The sequence below is a fragment of the Cygnus atratus genome, chromosome 8 (genome assembly GCF_013377495.2).
Source record: "Cygnus atratus isolate AKBS03 ecotype Queensland, Australia chromosome 8, CAtr_DNAZoo_HiC_assembly, whole genome shotgun sequence".
NCBI classification, from domain to species: domain Eukaryota; kingdom Metazoa; phylum Chordata; class Aves; order Anseriformes; family Anatidae; genus Cygnus; species Cygnus atratus.
Window position 1 is genome coordinate 29557027 of NC_066369.1, and position 14541 is coordinate 29571567.

Below are 14541 nucleotides of genomic sequence, written 5' to 3' on the forward strand. Positions count from 1 at the left end.
TCTCGGGAGCAGTAAATGGAGAGTAGCTGTGGCTTTCAGTCTCAGCCATAAGCGGTGGGACTGCCTGAAACTGGTTTGAGGGCTCACTTCCTTATGATTAACGTCCAGAAGCGATGTATAAATAATATCCATTGTCCTGCTTAAGCTCACAAAATCTTGTAAACCTGAGGGAAAAGCCACCCCACCCTCAAGCTAGCCCCCGGGGACTTGTTCCTTGCACGTCCACAGCGATAGGTGAAAAATCACGTTATTTGCGCCGTCTGCTTGAATGGGACAATAGCACTTGCAGTCCTGGCATCAGAATTGCGTAACTGATCTCCGAAATTCCTACCTCTTTGCAGGCTTTAGGCTTATCTCCTCTGTTTATTTCAACCACGATATTTGTCCTTTCATTCTTACTGGATTGTTTTCTTTAATGAGATTTATTCTCCAGGTTTGAAAGGGAAATCCTCCTTTAGTTTTCTCAGAGTTAGGTGTTTAGTCAAAACGAGTCACATGGGTGTGTTTTTCATCGATGGAGAGGGACGGATGCAGCTGTAGAGGTTTCCAACCTATGCCGGGAGCTGTGTTTGGGAGAGGAAGGCTGTTTGTCTGCTCTCTGTCCACCAGTGTCCTGGGAAAGCTTGGGTAACTGACTCTGACAAAGGGCCTGACTCGTATAGGTAAAGTGAGGTCAGGGACACCAGCACACATCATAAAGGAGGCAGAGCTGTCGGACCTATCGTGCTTGCAGTTTGTGATACGAAGGAGTTAAGTTTCCTAACCTGACACAGGGGTAGCACCCTGTTACTTGCTTGAAAAGATTTTTGTGTCTGTGTCTTTCTAAACCAGTGTGTTTTAAATTCACTGCAAATAATTCTTTCAGCTGTTTCCTAGACATCCTGTCACGCAAATGGATAAAACAATATAGCCAGCTCAGTGGAAAAAACAATAAATTATACAATAAAAATGTATACAGTGTACTCTTTGTGCTAGGGCCTGATTTGTCACTGTGTTACTCCAGTTTTACACCAGCAGAACTTGGGAATTTGCACGGCACAATAGCGGAGTGAGAGAGTCGTGCATCAGGCCTGCAGCAGCAGGGTATGCTGGAGTTCTAGAAATGATTAAGAACAAAATATCCATGAAATCATGCATATGAAGTTCATTACTTAATAGGAACGGTGACTTTGGTAATGTTAACATTTATGAAAATATTTCTGCTTAGAATGTTTTCATATGCGTGTTTAAAAACTGGAATTCCACCATTTGCACAGGAATGCAATTAACGTAATAAATCAAACTGCACTATTAAAAAATGTACTAAAAACTTGTGGAATTAAGAGAAACGGTCTAATTTTTAATCAATAAGCCAGGGTTAAATTTACTGTCCAGGCAGATACAGTACTACTTCCACAAGCTACCATGCAGGCAACGAATTCGAGCGCTCCCACTTTTGCTGTGGGGCACTTGCCCCTCTCCCATGGTTAGCTTTGGTACTGAGACTCCTAAATGCAGGCCTGGGGGCCTGGGCACCTGGTGGAGCTTGAAGTAGAGGATAATAAAGTAAATAAGATGAAATGCCGACAATTTTATGACAGCAAAGTGCAGGTGAAGTGCGAGGATGAGGTAGGAACACGGAAGTTGGCTGTCTCCCCACGCGGTAGCGGTTTGACTCGGAGCGGGGAGGTGTGCGAAGGGCCGTGTCAGGCTCTGGTGGCACATCACGGCTTATGAAACCCAAGAACAGAGCGCATAATGCAGGGTTTTAATACCTCTTTGTGCCCGTTCCGGTTTCATTTCCTCCCAGCTTGCTTGGCCATCACCCTACGCACACAACCTCTTTCCCACATGATGTGCCTATGAAGAAAGGTGAATTACGTGTGAGGACAGATGAGTAGGCCACGCGGCTGGCATCGCGGCGTCCCTGGGAGGCGTTCTGCAGTCTGTGCTGGGCACCTCTGCGGCAGTGGGAGCGGTGACTTTCTGGCCAAGCTGCGGCCCACTCGGTGCAGAATTGGCCCACGGGGCTCTGGGCCGTGCTAATTACAGAGGTGAATATGAGTTGTGCAACCTCTGTGCCAGGCTCGGGTCTCCGAATACCAAATGCGTTTCATAGAAACCCTGGAGCAGCCACCGAGCCTCGGGTGCCAATCTGCTCGCATTGAAGCGCCGATGTGCTGCGAGGAGTGGGGGATTGGTGGCCCGGTGCCAGACCTGGGCTGCCAGAAGAGCTCAGAAGTTTCCTGATCCTGCTCCCCACCTCCCGTCTCCGAGGGGAGCTGCCGCCTCTTTCCCATGACAGCTTTGTCACCCGTCCAAAACGCAGGCATTTGTCAGGATGTTCTCTCCTTTCCTGTGATGGAAGAGGCTCCATTTCTGCCTTGCGGCAGGGAAGGAGTTGGGCTTTCGTGGCCTTTGCATGCACAGACCCCAACCAGGCACCTCATGTCAGCTGTAGATGAGGATTATTTTAGGGGACAGGCAGCAGAATATCCACATGGGATGGCAGCGTGTTCGTGCACAGACTCCTGGATATGGCTGGGCATTTTCTCTCAGACACATGCCGTGCTGGTGTCCTGCAGGAGTGCCTGTGTGAGCTGCCTCCATCCCCAGCCGCTGGCTCTCCGGGAGCCGATGCGTTTTCAGATACCCACTCCATTGCCTTGCCACGGCACAGGACAACTCATGGTGTTTTCTCAGTCAGCGGTTATTCCCCAAACCCCAAGTGCACATTTCCTCAGTTCCACATTCACATTTTAATGTCAGCCCACCTGGACTCACACAGAATAAACGAGACATGTAAGCCTGCAATAATATAAATCCAAAATAACAAAGAAGAAAATGGTTTAATATTCAGACCAAAGATCCTAGAAATGTGTTTAATGATAATCGGAGCACCTGAGTGGGTATCCCTTGCTCACGCCAGGACCAAATAACAGCCCAAGTGCACAGTGCACAGTTGGGCCCTCATTTACTAAATTACACACCTCTCAGTAATGTTACCAGGTCAGTGGGTGAGGCAGCTGTGGGTTAGGACACTACAAATCTGACAAGAATTAATGTATTAGTAATTCTTTTTAAGCCCGTAATGTATCCACGGCTTCCAGGGGGAGGTATTTTCAGATAAGAAATGTGCAAGTCAGTTGTTGTATTAAGCTGGCTCTCATTAATGGGAGCCTTTTTTTGCCGTTGTTTCCAATTGCATTACCAGCAAATTCTGCTCTTCTGGAGATTAATGGCCTGAGCATAACCTGTGGCGGAAGTGTGGCCCTGTGGCAGAGGCAGTGGCAGGGGATGCCACCAAGCTGCCTTGCACTGGGAGAACGCCAGGACTCGGGTGTGTGACATGGCACCGGAGGGCACGAGTGGGCTTCGGGCGTGTGGGAAGCCCCACTTGCTGCTCGCAGGGTCGGAGGTTTCCTGAGAGCCTGATTCTGGATGTGCGTGCCTCAGTTTCCCTCCCTGCAAACTGGTAGTCAATTGTATCACCAGTTTCCTGCAGGGCGGTCTTGGGGAGTTACATTAATTTCCGCAGTGAGTTGTCCAGATCTGATACTGGTTATACTGGTAAGAGTGTGTGTGCACGTGCATATAACTGACATACACCCTCCCCTTCCATTTTTCAGATCTGAAAATTGCTCTGGCAAAATCCCTGTGGCAAAATTGCATTTCAGACAGCCATTTGGGAATGGTTCTCCGTTTCTAAACTGACCACTGTCCCAGGACTTACAGACCCATCTGGGCACACGGCTGTAGCATGGAGACTCCTTCGAGATTTTTAAATTGTTCACTGGCTGCAGAGATATTCATGGTTTAAATCAATGTGCTTCAGCTGACTGATGAATATTGTCTCCCGAAAAAGCCATTGAATACCAAATATACTTTTAAAACAGGATATAGAAAAATATCTGTATGCAGGCAGTCCCATAATTTTGTTGTAAACAAATTTGTTCTACAGCTCACCTATGCTGTAAGTCAAAGTGCTGTCATATGCAAGGTGTCTAGGCTAAGATGTGTTTGCAAACTCTTATTTCAGCCTGCAGAAGGGCTTCTTAGGTGTCCCCAGATGGTATTCTTACAAATCCCTCTTCAATTAAGCGATTTTTTTGCAGCACCAACTTGTTAGTATGGCTCACTTAGCCGTCCCTTGCATTCAGAGTTCCTGTCTGTTTCCGGAGGTCCCCTCATTTCTACCTTGTCTGTCACAAAGCTGTTTTCTTGCATATGCTGAATAATCAAATTTTTATTTTGTCCCTGAAAGATCATTAAACTAAGAACCGTCACTAGAAATGTATATTTAGAAGAACAGGGGAAGTGCCAACGGAAAAATGTGTCCGTGCAACACATTCTTCATTGTGTTTAAGTACAATAATGCCCCGTCTTCTTCATATAGATACAATGCTTTTGTTAACATTGGGTTTTTATTAAGTTACTGCTTTTATTCGTACTATAGCAGTATGCAGACACAGGGAATGGGACTGCAACCAACTCTTGGGCTCCCCCACAGTTGTCTGAAGGAGCCTTCAAGCGAGGCAAAATGGCTTTTGCCTGGATTTTGTCCCCTTCCTCCCGCAGAGCTGGTGTAAGAGGGCAGCAACCTGCCTGAGAAGCAGCTGGGTGACTTCAGCTGCACCACACCTCTGAGGGGGCGGCCAGGTTTGCTTGTAGAAGTGGGTTGTGTGCGTCGCTCCTTGGGCAGCAGTTCAGCCACGGCATGGTTGGCTTTGTCCATCTTCTGGGGGCGGCATGGATACGGTGGGAGGTGTGGGCAGCAGGAGCTCAGGGTGCTCAGGAGCTCACTTCCTACCTCCAGAAGTGTGTGCAGGGTGGGGATGTGCTTGTGTGGGTGCCATGAGTGGATTCCTATGCCCCAGGGATGCCTGGTGAATGCAGCTGGGCTCCACTGGGGCAGAAGGGAGCAGCAAAGACGGGGCCTTTCACCACATAAAGACGGCAGGCTGGATGTGGTTTGGGTTTCCAGCACAGAGGCTTTCCCTGGTTCTGCACCCGGGTGTCCAGTGCAGCCTGCCTGGGAAGAGGCTGTCCCTCCACGGGTGACACGAAATGTTGTCACGCTTTTATCTGTGTGCAAATTAAATGAGTTAATACGGTATTAAAAAAAAGCTTGTGTTTACATTGTTGTTCTCCTCTAGGGTAACAATCTACAAATTGATCTAAAAAGATTATATTTGCTTCAGGGGAAAAAGAAATTGTATTAAGCCACAATCGCACTAATTATTGACCGGGGGGAGCTGAGCTCTGGGTATCACCGAGATTATAATAATTACAGGGAGCTGTTTTTTTAAAAGCACTGTCCTACGTGGCTCTGAGTATTGAATTAAAGTGAAAGTTTTATAATAGACTTCATCTCAGCTGCTAGTTAAAAGGTCTGGGTGAAGAACAAACAATAAACTGAGAAGTAATAAAAGATAAAAAAGATAAATCCAAAGAAGTGAAGTAAGCATAATCTTTCAAGTTATCATTTAATCCAAACCGTGTCTACAGCAGAAACTTTGGTTCAAGTACCAACAGTATGTATTACTTCTAAATTTGTCATTTTGTGTACAGCATTTGTGTACTGGCAAAAGGCTTAGTGTTAAAGGCATTTCTGTCAAAACAACCCGTTGCTTTGGGGGACCTAGTATGAACTTTATTGGCAAAAGCATTTTTTATTTGTATAAGGTACAGTTACAGTTGAGGAGTTTGCCAGCATAGCTGTACGAGGAATTTCTTTGCCAGGCTGACCGAGCCCAAAGACTTTTTCAAAGTAATTGCTTGTACGTAGGGTTTGCTTTGCTCTTATTAACAGCACAGCTCCTTGTGTTTGTGGAGAGCGCTGGGCGCTGAGGGCAATTGTTGTACTTTACCCGTGGAAAGCCAGCGATGCCAAAGACGTGGGTCTGATCCTTCCCTCCTACTTTGCTGGATGTCGGGTAGCACAGCCGAGCACTGCCCGCGGTGCCAGGGCGGCCGAGCCGCGCACGGTGCTTTGCTGCTGGAACGGCTCCCATCCGAAAGCGTCAGCCAGCCTTGCGCTGCGGTGCTGCACGGAACATGCGCTAGAGAAATCAGAAATAAGCAAGATTTGGAAAAAAAAAAAAAAAAGCTTTAAAAATGGTGTTTTACTATAATCTTGGTAGTTTCAGGTTATAGGCAGGACAGGGATTATGCATAGAGGCAGCATGCCTCCCTAAACCGCCTGGTTTAATGGGTACACAAACACAATGAAAATACATCTATATATCTCACTTTAGCCATTAAAACTTCGACAACTATTGCACTTTTTAATGTGGAACAGTGTCACACATCCATCGCATTCAAACACACAAGCAGTGTTTTCACCGATATGGTTAAGTAACCCAATACTTTCTATAGCTGAAAGATCAGTCGAACAAAGTATCCATCTAATTAAATCTAATCAGTCAGTGCACAAGCTTACATTGTGGTCATCGCCTTGGTATGTACGGGAGTTTTTGAAGCAGTGAAGCAAGGGGCATGAGATTGAATAAGTGTTAGATGATGAAAGGCAAGGGTTAAAAACTTTCAAACTACAGTGTTAACATTTCTTCCCTGTCATCAGCTATCTGATATTTTGGTATTTCAGGGCGGGGGGGGGGGGAGAAAAGGAAAGAAAAGAAAGAACAAACTAAGTATGCATGGCATCTAGATCCTGGGTACAATGAAGCAAATGCTCAGTAAGCTGCACAGTGACTAAGTCAGTCTATATGCAAAGTTAGTTACATCTGAGTGTTTATGGTAGAGATTGCCATGCCTCTGCGATAGCGCTGTTTTAATGATGGAAATTAACACTTCTGTAACTTTTCGGACTTCTGGCCCGAGTGTTTCAGGCAGGAAGGTGGTCTCGTGCAAGACAGAATTTTATGGAAGGTCAAAGCTTTGTTAGGAGCTTCTGCACACAGAGCTGCATCTCTTTATGAATAATAAATACCTCTAATTTCATCCATTAAACCCAGAGAAGCCCTCCTCACAGCAGAATAGCAAGAGGCCCTTCCTAATAATCCTAATTTTGGGGGGAGGATTTTGAGACTTCTTCTAAAAACCCACCTAAAGCCTCAACAGCATGAGGACCGTCCGAGCCAGGAGCGAATTTTTGCTCTTACGTAAGTGGGCAAAGCGGCGCGTCGGGGCAGACTTTGGCCGTAAACTTGTTGCTCATATGAACTCTGATGATACGGCCAAAACAAACCTAAATAATATTCAAGGGGCTGGGGCAGGTTCGTGGTGCAAACTGATGGAGGTCCACGGAGATAAACAGAGCCCTGCCGGTGATCTATGCTGTGGGGCGGCTCGGCCCCAAGTCACGTCTCCCACTGAAAGCCCCGCGAGGCTCAGCCCCGTTGCCTCCCTGCAAATCTGCTTTGTTAGCTCCTTCCTTCTCGTCCCGGCATGAAATGAGCCGGGGCAGCGTGATGCAGAGGGCTGTGCAGGAGATGTTGCAAGGCTGCTTTTTGCTTCACGTCATAAGGACTGTTTGCTGTTTTGCCTCTCCGGGTCATCCTGCTCCAGAGAAGGTAAATAGAAACACCAGACTAATCCCGTTCCACGGGTCCAAAATGAATGGTGTATGTTTAATCCCGTCTCTATCATTCTACCTGTGCAGGAGAATATTTTCCTTACTGCTGGGTAAGCCCAGATGTACACCATCTGCTTGTCTTATGATCTTTGACATGATTGAGAGGCCACCAAAAATACCCAGTGATTGCATAGTTTTCAACTGACTGGTATAAAAGGAGAAGATGTTAATAATCAAGCGAATAATATTTGCTATTTCGAGGCCTCCTGAAATTCTTGTAACATATATTTTGAAAGTAGATGCTAAACATTGCGTGTGCTTAAGCCTTTGCATATATCTCTTCCCTTAGCCATATGTTTGAATACACAGTTTCAGATGAAATATTGCAGAGTCTATTTTAGGTGTGTTTGAAAAACTCAATAGCCTCAGATTCGCTGCCGTAGCCTGCTCTTGAAAGCCGTCTCACTCCTGACTTTCTGTGGAGTCGCAGGGTCTCGAAACCAAATATCTGCAACACAGTTTATACCTCTGGGGTAGAAGTAAAAATATCCTTCTCTGTGCACTTTTGAGCGAAATACTTCATCCATTACCGCTTGGAGAGAGCTTGCCTCTGCAAGGCTCGAGCGCCTGTTGCCAGTGCAGAGATCAATGGGAGCCCGAGTCCCACAGCATCTTGCCAGAGCACCGCTCCAGATGTCCGATAAAACTCCACGGGGCTCTCGTACTTTGAAAATAGCGTGGGCTATGTGAATCGCTGTTGCAGTAATAAAATTGCACCTACTCCAGATCTTGTCTTCTCTGTCCAATTAAAAGAGCATGTTTTCTGCTTATGGTTTTTAAAAGTTGGCTGGCCAGCTGGGTTTCATTCCTTTCTCTTTTTTTTTTCTCCTTTTTATTCTGATATTTTTCCCCCCTTTTTTTTTTAATATATAACATTTGAATAGATGTTCGGTGCCGTTCTCTTTGATAGTTCATATGCTGCTTTATGAGCATGGCAAAAACAAAAAAGGTCAGTTAAAGGTTAGGAAAGACAGTTATCAGGCCCCTGTAAGTGAGGTATTTTTAAGGCTCTGCTAATTGGCAGCACAGTTAAAGCATCATTCATAAAATAGTGTGCATTAAAATGACCATATCCATTTTTAAGTGTATGTAGATTATTCCTTTGCCAAAGGGATTAACTCTACCTTCTCATCACTGCCTTTAGACCGGGGTGTTTTTCCATGGGAGAGAATAATTTTGGGCATTTTGCCTACAGTATCCAGGCTTATACCCCTCGCTATTTAGCTGTTACAGCTGGGAAAATCTGGGACTGAAAATGTAGCCATATAATATGGCAACAGCCAGAACAATAAGACAGGCAAATCTTTTAAATCTGTACTTTATAAAACATCTGTTAAAGAATATTAAGTCAGAAGTTCTGTTCACATATTTGCTGTGTTTCGCTTATTAAACTTGAACATTGCAGCTTGCCTTATTTTTCTTAATAGAATTACTGATCGAGCTTAGTAGAAAGATTTTTTTTTTAAATCCTCATTCTTTTAACCTTCTCCGAAGCCTCTCGAGTAATGACCTGCACAAACTGGCCTGAAACCTCAGCAGCTTTTACAAGGGCTGCTGGTTATATTCACCTGGTTTGGAGGGAACCCTAACAGATTTTTTTTGCTGATCTGTTTGCCCGTGTGCTGAAATGCAGCCATAAAACGCACTCGGTTGGTGTACAGCCTGCATTTCAGCCTGCAGGTCTTTTTCTTTTGTCTTCCAACCGTCTCTCATTCTGGGTCGACAAATTCTGGTTTTCCTGGCAACTTCGGTGTCCAAATCAACATCTCGAACCTCAGTTAAAACAACTGCACGGTTTGACTCGCAGGAATTATGAAACAGAGAGGAGGCAGTCCAAATGTAATCCAAATTATTCCAAATGTTTACAGTATGTTTGGCCAAACCTTGAGAAAAATGTACTCCAAGGCCTTTCCTCCAGGTAGGTTCCTTAAGAACTCCAGTGGTAACAAGAATCCTGACCATACCTGCTGTGGTTAGGAAACCAGAGCCACTCTTGGTTTCCAGCTGAGTCTGATCATAGTGAGGGAGGTGGGAAAGCCCTTACAATTGCACTTGCAGTGGGCATGAGTGAGTGAGGCTTGCCCCGGTGCCGTACACTGGAAAATAATTCTGCAGTTATGGGACTCCAGGACCAGTCTGGCTCTGTGACCCAAGTGCTGGCATGCTGTGCTAATGGATACCGTACAAATTCTTTCGATAGATAGAAAAAAAAATAAAGTGATTATATGAAAAAAGCCTGTCGTTAGTTTTTCTAGCACTAGTTTATAATAATGACTAGACTGTCAGTTGAAATAAAGGCTTCGAGTATATAAGATACACTTACATCCTGTGTACTGCCACAGCTTTTCCTGTAAGCTGATGGTTTACAAACATCTTTTAGTTGTATTACTGTGGAACAGTATTCTAGATTTGATCAATATGCCCACTCATATATTCATATTCTAAATACATATATTTAACATAAGAATTTTACCATATTTTATTCTGCATGAGGACTATATATTTTTCTTACCTGGGCACACTGAAGGGTGACTAGTTTTCTATCCTGATGCAGTTATACTCAGTAACAGCATATATAGACTTTACTAGATGCTTTACTAGTTTACTGTGGCAGTGTGGTATTTAGACCACTGTTTAAGTGAAGTTTGCCAGTACAGTTAAAAGAAATTAGAGACACCATCATTGCTAAATCACTTTACCATTCAAAGAAGAACTGTAAACATATGCATTCATTTAATTATAATAGTACCAATTATAAGAGAAATTGTAATGCTGAGAGTAGTAGCTTTTATGTGATCATAATAATGGCATATATTTATCTTGGTTTGGCAAGTTAGGTCTTTCTTTAATAGTTGGCTTTGCTTAAATAGAATGTGGTTTGTTAAAACCCACACTAACCCCCACACCCTTCCATTTGTTATTGCCCAAATAATGAACAATAATCATGTGGTATAAATGATTAATGTATACATGGCTTAGCAAGTATCTTTGAGGTTTAGAAAGTGTTTTTATTTTCATTCTTGTGCTGGACTAAGCTATAGCACAATTACATGTTATTCTTTGGTATTGGATAGAAAATCTCTTTGCTTCACTAGAAGTGATACGAACTCCGAGACCGAGTCTGCTCCCTTTGAAGTTGATAGGAATTTCACCGCCAGCTTCCACAGAAGCAAGCCCATTGTTCATAAAGCCGTTTGCTTTGTGTGTGTTATCTGTTAATCACAATTTAATGTCAAAGTCAAAATAGCCCACTTATAAAAGCCATAGTCCTGTCTTTGGATTATTTTTTTTTTTGCGATTAATATTTTGTACACTAGGAAAACACCACAAAGGAATATGTAAGAAGTCTTCTGATTGTACTCACAAGCTAAAATAACCTCACTCCGTGTGCACTGTAATGCTTTTACCACGTGTTTGTGGATTCGGGCACTTTCAGACCGGAGTTTAACAAGTTCTGTATCTCTCTTCTGTTTACTTCTGATTTCCTTGGATCCTAATCAGTCCCAGTGATAAAAAAAAAAACAACAAACTCTTCCCTTTCAAGATTAATTTTTAAAGTGTCAGCTATACAAGACTATTTTGAACAAGATTACACCAAACAAATGAAGGGTGCTTTATCTCGTGTGACACAGCGAGCGGCACGGTGTTGTCACCGCGCCACAGACAATGCCGTCCATTTATAAAAGAATTCAAAGAGTTAAAAAATGCATTACTTGAAACTTGATATAAAACCTGTGGCCAAAGCGGGTTATGGGCTGGAGCACTTGATTATTCTTTTATCAATAAATAAGAGTGGCATACAGTTAATTTCAGCACTGTAATTGAGCGGTGCATTCTGGGAAGCTGAAAAGCACTGTAAGATGAGGAAATGTTTTAGAGACTAATCATGAGAAGAAAGGAGCCTTTCATAGCCCTTATGATGCTGTTGTCAGAGCTAAAGGCAGATAATGATTCAGTAATAATGGCACATTGTGAATATTTAAGCTGAAAAGATTGGGACAAAATGAGCAGACATTGTTGGTTTGCTAAACCGAACAGTTGGTCCTTGGGCTCCCAAACTATCTCAACTCAAATTTTGGGCTCAGAAGTTTCAAAATTAAAAAAGAAAGCTATTTTCAGGACAATCGCACGGCTGAGGGGCTCTGTGTGCAGCCCGCACAGGGCCTCTTCATTTACTTTTTTTAATCTGAAATTGATAGTTGAGATTTTTTTTCCTGACTCTGTGAACTGACAAAGTATAATATGCTGCAGACTGTGTAAATCTTCTTCCATTTAGGTGCCAGAAGAAAGCACTTCTAAAGAAAATCAGTTTTAGTAATGACCTAAAATATTAAATATAAAATGGAGAGTGTCATATTGCAAATAAGTAGACTCATTTGCATTTTGTCTCCAGGGCATTGGTAGCGCTATAAAGAGACATGCAGCTGAATTTATGTACATTGTCTTTTTTCCTCATTACTACATTCTGGATCTGTTAGTTGTCTTTCTTTAAACATCTGTTAAATGCAGTTTCATGAAGCCGTACGTTCCCATATGTTTGGGAACGTTATCAAAGCGCAGAGCTTTTGGCCTCCTTTACAACCTTTTGTCTCGGAGAAAAAGGTGGATGAGCTCTGGGGCCGGATTCTGCTCCAGCCAACGGCCAGCAGCGCTGTTGGGCTCAGTAGGAGCCAGATAAGTTTTCTAAAAATGCAAAGACCAGCAGTGGTAGGGACAAAGAATATTTCAGACCTGGACCTCCGTATGTAGACTTTAAAACTTTGTGTTGTTTTTTTTTTCTTAAATATTTTAAAGGAAAAGTGCAAAATTAAAAAAAGAAAAAAAACCTGCTGAAGCTCTTAGGGCAACTTTTACTCTCCATAATTTTCTTCCTTTGTAAATCTCAGAGAATTCACTAAGTTTGCCTGCGTGAGGACAGGCAGGGGAAGCTGTCTCATTCACTTTTACAGGCACAGTAAGCACTAATTTATTATTATCTTTACAGTGACATAAACTATTCCAGCTCTTGTATTTCTTTTATAGAAACACTTTTCATGTGCACTTTCACACAAAGGAGAAGAAGAAACAAACTCCTGCATCTATACATCTGTTTTTCCTTGAGGAAAAGCAATTACTTCTAATAAACAGCTTCAAAACTTTAATCAAAATACAGTTCGAAAAAGTTTATCTTTTGTGCAGAATTCTTTTTAAAAACATGCTTAGTCTTTATGGTAAACAGTCATTTTTATCTTCATGCTTTAAATCTGCTTATTTATTTAGCCAGACAATATTTTTAACTTTTTTTCAAGTCACTATTTTTATTCAAAAGTTCATTTCAGAGTCATTTATATATGAAAAAAAATAATAATAATCACAGGACGAGGTCTTTCTCCGGGGAAAATGAACATTTCTGCACCAGTCCACAGGCGCTGCAGTTGTCTGTAATAAAAAGAGAAACCCAGTTTCTCCATGGTTTCCAGGGCCCCAGTCCTGCATACTTACGCACTTACTTCACTCAACTACTGGAAATGAGATCACCCGCAGCACTCGCGTGTGCCGCTGCAGGGCAGGGCAGGGCGGCTGCCGCACGGCTGCTCCCACCACCGAGCCAGCGCCGCCAGCGCTGCCCTGGTCCCCCGTGCCCTTGGCCAGGTGGACGAAGCCCGGAGCAGCATGGGCAAGACTTTCCTTCTGGTTTGTACGGTGTTGCCCCCTTCCCTTTCCCCTTGACTTCTCGGTTTGCTGCAATTCCCCAGGTAAATTTTGGTCTGAAGCACTGATTTTATTCGGCTTACTTGGGTTACGTCTAAGGGCCGGTAACTCTACTCTTCTCCTAAAGGCTTTCTTTCATTTGCCTTGCAAAACTCGGCAGTCTCCCTGCATCTTGCACATACGTACTGGGCAGGCATTCACCGCGTGGTGTGGAAATGCATCCTTGGATTTCAGCCCCCTCAGCACCAGCAGTAGCGGGATCCAGGGGTTTGGTTTGTCCGTATAACGGGGTCTGAATTATTAAATGAAGCAGTACTACTAAAGTCAGTAAAGATCTGGCCCACAGATCCTTTGCCAAATGTAGTCAGACCTGTATGCAGAGTTTCAATATCCCTGGTGTTTGGGTTTCTTTTGATCTTTCTTACCAAGATAAAAAAGAACAGATTAGTGTTGGTCCATCTGAAAATTTGGGAGCCGCGTTGCAGCTCCAGTACGAACTGCAGTAGCACATACAACCCCTACTGACAGCACGCTGCTGCAGGGACGTCAAGGCTCAAATTTCCCCATTGCTGCCATCTTGGAGCCTCCAGTTCACTCCATCAAGAGAAATTTATAATTGTCCAGTCTCCGGCAACTAAGCCTGCGCAGGACAAACAACAATTCCCCGTTTGTTTGTTCCACACTCTCTCTTCCTCCATCCAGGCCATCTGAGTTGCCTGAGAGCACTTCACGTGTTGCCCTTGGATGAGGACAGCTCTGCCTGGAGCATGTCCAACTTGGCGTGGAGACGTTCTCATAAAGCTCCAAATGATGCTCTTTGCCAGTGAGGAGGGAGATGAGGAAGGTGAAGGAAAAGATGGCGCCAAGGTCATCGTGTTTCGGCCTATAGCAACTTGTTTTTGCAGAAAGACACATTTCTCTCCCAATTTTACTCTTGAACGCCGCTCTTAACAATGGTGATGATAATTTCATCAGTGTCACTGATACTTGATATTTCTCATTTACATTGCATGTTTCATCTTCAAGGCTCTTGAAGTAATGAGCTAATCCTCACAACATCCCTGTAAATATTATTCCCCCCTTAAAGAAACTGAAGCAAGGAAGTTAAGTAAATAATGTACGCTATTTATATTATGATGGCTTATAGGGGTTCTGGTGAAGGTCAGGTCCTCCTTGTATGTAGACATTATATAAATAAGAATCTATATAAGTAAATTACTCCCTGACCTGATGATTTCATAATTCAAACATACAAAACAAGCGAAGAATAGAGG

At 43.6% G+C, this 14541-nt stretch overlaps 1 protein-coding gene across 5 annotated transcripts in view; it reads left to right on the forward strand.

The window, feature by feature from the left end:
• The window catches only part of NFIA (nuclear factor I A), a 244299-nt gene that overhangs the window by 79070 nt on the left and 150688 nt on the right, over nt 1-14541 (forward strand). The gene's annotated exons all lie outside the window — the stretch shown is intronic.